Source organism: Trichomycterus rosablanca, chromosome 5 (genome assembly GCF_030014385.1).
Source record: "Trichomycterus rosablanca isolate fTriRos1 chromosome 5, fTriRos1.hap1, whole genome shotgun sequence".
In the NCBI taxonomy this organism is placed as follows: Eukaryota; Metazoa; Chordata; class Actinopteri; order Siluriformes; family Trichomycteridae; genus Trichomycterus; species Trichomycterus rosablanca.
The window spans coordinates 17,057,358-17,064,231 of NC_085992.1; positions in this window are offsets into that span (position 1 = coordinate 17,057,358).

A 6,874-nucleotide genomic window follows, 5' to 3' on the forward strand; every position below is an offset into this window, starting at 1 on the left:
CTGTAGTCCATCTGTTTATCTGCATGCTTTTTTAGCCTGTTCTTTAATGATCAGGACCCCCACCAGAGTAGGTATTATTTGGGTGGTGGTGGTGCAGCACTGCAGTGTCACTGACATGGTGGTGGTGTTAGTGTCTGTTGTGCTGATATGAATGGATAAGAAACAGCAGTGCTGATGGAGTTTTTACACACCTCACTGTCCCTGCTGGACTGAGAATAGTCCACCAACCAAAAATATATCCGGCCAACAGCACCCCATAGGCAGCGTCCTGTTTTTGTTTCAAAATTCTCCAAATATTCTCTACTGGGGACAGGTCCAGAATTCAGACAGGCCTTTGTAATGTGTGCATCGTGCAACTTTGCATTGTCTTGTTGAAAAATGCATGGTCATCCCTAGAAAAGTCTTCTTGAAGGCAGACTATTAGATGTGCATTTTGGACTTGTTACTGATAACAGTCTGGATGGTCCTTGTCATCTTTGGTTTGAAGCACATAGCATCCATTTCTTCCAAAAAATCTAAAATATTGATTACAGTTGTTCAGTTTGCCCTTTGTGCAATGAAATCCCTCCTGATTCCTTGAATCGTTTAATGATATTATGCACTGTAGAGGGAGAAATATGCAAATCCCTTCCAATCTTTTTTTGAGAAATGTTTCAATAACTTTTTTACTTTTTTGATGACAAACTGAAGATCCTCTGCCAATTTTTAACCTGTTGACATCATCTATTTGAAATCACATCGTTATGTATTTCTTTTTTACATCCTTACTGCCAAAAATTGATAAATTAAACTTTTCCGAAATGTGTTGCAGGCCTGAAATGCAGGAATAGATGTCTACTAACAAATAAAATGAATACATTCCTTTGAATGTATTTATTTATTTTTATTATTTTTCGAATGCTTTTTTCCCTGATTTTTAGCGCATACAATTTTTACCCAATTGCGTTATGCTTCCTCTCCACTGGAGCTGACCCCCGCCCCGATTGAGGAGAGCGAGACACGCATGCAGTAGCCGACTGCATCTTTTCACCTGTACAAGGCAAGTTTACATGGCGATCAGCTTTGTGCACGGAGAGCCACACCCTGATCCTCATAATCCCATGTCTCTGTGTAGGCGCCATCAATCACCCAGCAGAGGTCATAATTTGCTCAGTTATGAGGAGTCCCTATCTGGCTTGTCCTACCCTATGAACAACAGCCAATCATTGTTCATGCAGCTGCCCAGCCCAGCTGGATGACAGAGTTGAGATTCTATACGATGTATTCGAAATCCCAGCTCTGGTGTGCTAGCGTGTTTTACCGCTGCGCCACCTGAGCAGCTTGAATGTATTTATTTTTAAGCAAGACTAAAGCCCCATGCAGAAGAGCAACTACTGTACTTTCTACCAATTTTACCATAACAATAATATTAACAATTTTTATATAGTTCACTATTGGAAATTTCTGAAAGTTAAAAATAAACAAATAAAGGAATTAAGAAGAAAAGGGAAAAGTACAGGTCAGGTTAGAGAAGTTAAAAGTTAAGGTTCAGGACAATTATAATATCGAAAAAAGAAAACAAATCCACCACTATTACATCATGAAAGATCAAAAAAGTTCTCGATGAGTCCATACTATATGTACTGTATACAGGAAAATATTTGATGTCACATTAGTGATTTAGGATGGTTCAAGCATTTTGACATTTGACATTTCCACAGACAGTGATCAGACCCCATGGAATTACACTGCCCTTAAAAGTCTGCAGCTATGTTTAAAAGAATAGGGCGGTTTATTTTGCCACAGAGGGCTGCGGCAAACTCTAATGGTTGTAAAACAGTATGTCAGTGTTAACAGGAGCTCTGTCTGGAGTCTTGTTAGAAAACCAATTCCTGTTCAATTTAGGGCTTCGGCTCAATAGGGTGCTCCTAACTATACGACATTTAGAGCGTTTGGTGCTAACACTGAGCTGCAAAATTGGTGTCGGCAACCCTTAGAATAAATCTTTGTTCTGAGAACAATTGTATGTGTGCATATTTGCATAAGCAAAACTATTAAAAGTGACATTGGTTTAGGCTGAGGGGAAAAATGATGATCATACAATATTTTCTGTTAGTATGGCGTTATTAACATTGGATTCTATTCACACTGTTGATAAGATTTGGAGAAAATGACTCATACCAACAGTCATACCAACATGGTTTTCATTGTATGATATAGAACGAATGCTTTACTGCTGTCCACATACTTTTGGCCATATAGTGTACTTAGTTCCATAATAAGGCCTACATTGAATATGGGTTCAATCAGTCATTGTCTGTTTTAACATTGCTTTATCAGAGTGCAAACATACACATTCAGACACACACTCACATTTTTGGTAGCTCCAATTGTCCTGACTGCATGTCTTTGGACTTGTGGGAGGAAACCTGATCACCCAGAGAAAAACCACACAGACATACAGTGTATCACAAAAGTGAGTACACCCCTCACATTTCTGCAGATATTTAAGTATATCTTTTCATGGGACAACACTGACAAAATGACACTTTGACACAATGAAAAGTAGTCTGTGTGCAGCTTATATAACAGTGTAAATTTATTCTTCCCTCAAAATAACTCAATATACAGCCATTAATGTCTAAACCACCGGCAACAAAAGTGAGTACACCCCTAAGAGACTACACCCCTAAATGTCCAAATTGAGCACTGCTTGTCATTTTCCCTCCAAAATGTCATGTGATTTGTTAGTGTTACTAGGTCTCAGGTGTGCATAGGGAGCAGGTGTGTTTAATTTAGTAGTACAGCTCTCACACTCTCTCATACTGGTCACTGAAAGTTCCAACATGGCACCTCATGGCAAAGAACTCTCTGAGGATCTTAAAAGACGAATTGTTGCGCTACATGAAGATGGCCAAGGCTACAAGAAGATTGCCAACACCCTGAAACTGAGCTGCAGCACAGTGGCTAAGATCATCCAGCATTTTAAAAGAGCAGGGTCCACTCAGAACAGACCTCGCGTTGGTCGTCCAAAGAAGCTGAGTGCACGTGCTCAGCGTCACATCCAACTGCTGTCTTTGAAAGATAGGCGCAGGAGTGCTGTCAGCATTGCTGCAGAGATTGAAAAGGTAGGGGGTCAGCCTGTCAGTGCTCAGACCATACGCCGCACACTACATCAAATTGGTCTGCATGGCTGTCACCCCAGAAGGAAGCCTCTTCTGAAGTCTCTACACAAGAAAGCCCGCAAACAGTTTGCTGAAGACATGTCAACAAAGGACATGGATTACTGGAACCATGTCCTATGGTCTGATGAGACCAAGATTAATTTGTTTGGTTCAGATGGTCTCAAGCATGTGTGGCGGCAATCAGGTGAGGAGTACAAAGATAAGTGTGTCATGCCTACAGTCAAGCATGGTGGTGGGAATGCCATGGTCTGGGGCTGCATGAGTGCGGCAGGTGTTGGGGAGTTACATTTCATTGAGGGACACATGAACTCCAATATGTACTGTGAAATACTAAGCAGAGCATGATCCCCTCCCTCCGGAAACTGGGTCGCAGGGCAGTGTTCCAGCATGATAATGACCCCAAACACACCTCTAAGATGACCACTGCTTTATTGAAGAGGCTGAGGGTAAAGGTGATGGACTGGCCAAGCATGTCTCCAGACCTAAACCCAATAGAACATCTTTGGGGCATCCTCAAGCGGAAGGTGGAGGAGCGCAAAGTCTCGAATATCCGCCAGCTCCGTGATGTCGTCATGGAGGAGTGGAAAAGCATTCCAGTGGCAACCTGTGAAGCTCTGGTAAACTCCATGCCCAGGAGAGTTAAGGCAGTTCTGGGAAATAATGGTGGCCACACAAAATATTGACACTTCAGGAACTTTCACTAAGGGGTGTACTCACTTTTGTTGCCGGTGGTTTAGACATTAATGGCTGTATATTGAGTTATTTTGAGGGAAGAATAAATTTACACTGTTATATAAGCTGCACACAGACTACTTTTCATTGTGTCAAAGTGTCATTTTGTCAGTGTTGTCCCATGAAAAGATATACTTAAATATCTGCAGAAATGTGAGGGGTGTACTCACTTTTGTGATACACTGTAGAAGGGGCCTTGGGGAATCAAACCCAGTCTGCCGGTGATCTAAAATTCCATACTGCCACTGAAAACAAACATTTACATACATTACATTTGTAGGCCACATTAATGTAAGACAGTTATCCTAAAAACTTTTTGGATATTGGTTGCCTTTAAGATGTTCCTTAAATGTAGCTCAGACTCTTGGCTGTGATGGGCCAGCATTTTAGACTTCTGCGTCACCCTAGAACAGTAGAAGTAAAAGTTAGCAAAAAGCTGAAGAAAACTGTGATCAATCTGAAGTAGGAGAGAAACATTTTAATCATCTTCCACCAAACATTTGCTTACAGAAGCAACAAAAAAGTGCAAATTAGGATCTAAGAAAGTAAAAAATGTAACTGATTGAACATACACCGGCATCAGGCATAACATTATGATCATCTGCTTCTCTGCATGCTTTGTTAGCCCCCTTTCATGCTGTTCTTCAATGGTCAGGACCCCCACAGGACCACCACAGAGCAGGTATTATTTGGGTGGTGGATCATTCTCAGCACTGCAGTGACACTGACATGGTGGTGGTGTGTTAGTGTGTGTTGTGCTGGTATGAGTGGATCAGACACAGCAATGCTGATGGAGTTTTTAAACACCTTACTGTTACTGCTGGACTGAGAATAGTCCACCAACCAAAAATATATCCAGCCAACAGAACCCAATAGGCAGCGTCCTGTGACCACTGATAAAGGTCTAGAAGATGACCAACTCAAACAGCAGCAATAGATGAGCGATCGTCTCTGACTTTACATCTACAAGGTGGACCAACTAGGTAGGAGTGTCTAATAGAGTGGACAGTGAGTGGACACGGTACTTAAAAACTCCAGCAGCGCTGCTGTGTCTGATCCACTCTTACCAGCGCAACACACACTAACACACCACCACCATGTCAGTGTCATTGCAGTGCTGAGAATGATCCACCACCTAAATAATACCTGCTCTTTGGTGGTCCTGTGGGGGTCCTGACCATTGAAGAACAGGGTGAAAGCAGGCTAAAATAGTATGTAGAGAAATAGATGGACTACAGTCAGTAATTGTAGAACTACAAAGTGCTTCTATATGGTAAGTGGAGCTTATCATATAGAAGCACATACGAAAGTTTTAATGTTATGGCTTTATATATTTGCAAGTAATACATTTAAAATTTAAAGGATATATTTATATATTATACATTGTCTAACAAGTACTGCAGGCTTTATCTTGAAACAATGTATCTTTATTTTTTAAACACTGATCTCTAGGGCCATTTTAGTAAATATAAAGCACTGTGTAGCACTGTGTAATCAGACGCTAAACAAAAAATAAATATTTTGATAGATTTTATTGTGGCTAAATTTCATAAATGATAATGTGTGGTTCCTGAAATGTAGATCATTTTGTTACTGTATGTAAAGCTTTCATGCTTCTACGTGGATCCGAGAAAGGAAGCATGGGAAGACAGATGGTAAAGTGATCAGCCATGACTAGCTCTGAAATCCACTGCTGAAGAACTAGGCCTCTCATGTTCATGAAGCTTTTCTGAAAGTATAATGACAGAGCTGAAGATAAAGGCCCAATTAAAGTTTTGAAGTCGATCATGCACAAGAGGAGTCTAATTAGTGATGAATCTAAGCACTGCTCTAAGATATGTGCATAGCTCGTCATGAAATAAAGAAGATGTTCTAAAAATATGAAAAACAGGTATTAAAAAGACAATGTCAATAGTGAGACATGAGATATGAGAGTCTTCTTATGCACAACAGGGCTGCAACAACTAATCAACACAATCGATTATGAAAATAGTTGGCAACGAATGTCATTATTGATTAGTTGGTCTATCTTCATTATGTGCATTATGAAACCAATAATGTACTGTCTTGATTGCGTTTGCATAAACTAAGAAGCTTAATAGCTGCAAAATGTGCAAAGCTGACCTGGCAAAGGATTCCCCTACACCAAAAGAGGAAGCATGTTAGGGAGGGAGCATGAAAGTAGGTGCAGGAGCGTAGTAAAAAAGCTGTGGCAAATAAAACCAATCTATTGAAAATAGTGCTGGCTTGTGTTATAATCTAATAATTCAGGTTGTAGAAACATATTTGAAAACAACAAACTGAAAAATTGTGCTTAAAGTTGTCAGAAAATATTACCAAAATGGCGTCAAGGTGGCATATTCCGCTAGCACACCAGCTTTGGGTTGCTAAACTCCCCGAGTTCGAATCTCAGCTCTGCTACTGGTCGGCTGGGCAGCCCCTAGCAGGCACAATTTGCAGTACCTGCAGCAGACAAAACTGGCCACTAAAGTCTGCTGGGTGGAAAAAGAAAGGACTAAAAAGGGGCAGGGTCTTCGGCGCTGTGTAAGTACCCTGGTTTGTAGCCCGAGGAACCTGTACAGAGGGGAAGGAACGCGGGGGTCAGTGTGTAACTCTCCATGTGCAAAAGCCTTATTAGCAATTTACCAAAGCATGGGCAAATAAGAAGTGGGTTGGTGGACCGGTGTCAGGCATATATATATACAGTATATACACACATACATATATCTTTTACATCACGTGGATGGCCAAGTGATTGTGCGTCGCTTACCTGGGGAACACATGGAACCTGGATGCACTATGGGAAGAAGGCAAGCCCGTGGAGGCAGTGTGATGCTTTGGCCAATGTTCTGCTGGGAAATCTTGGGTCCTGCCATCCATGTGGATGTTACTTTGACACGTACCACCTACCTAAGCATTGTTGCAGATCATGTACACTCTTCCTGGAAACTGTATTCCCTGATGACTGTGGCCTCTTT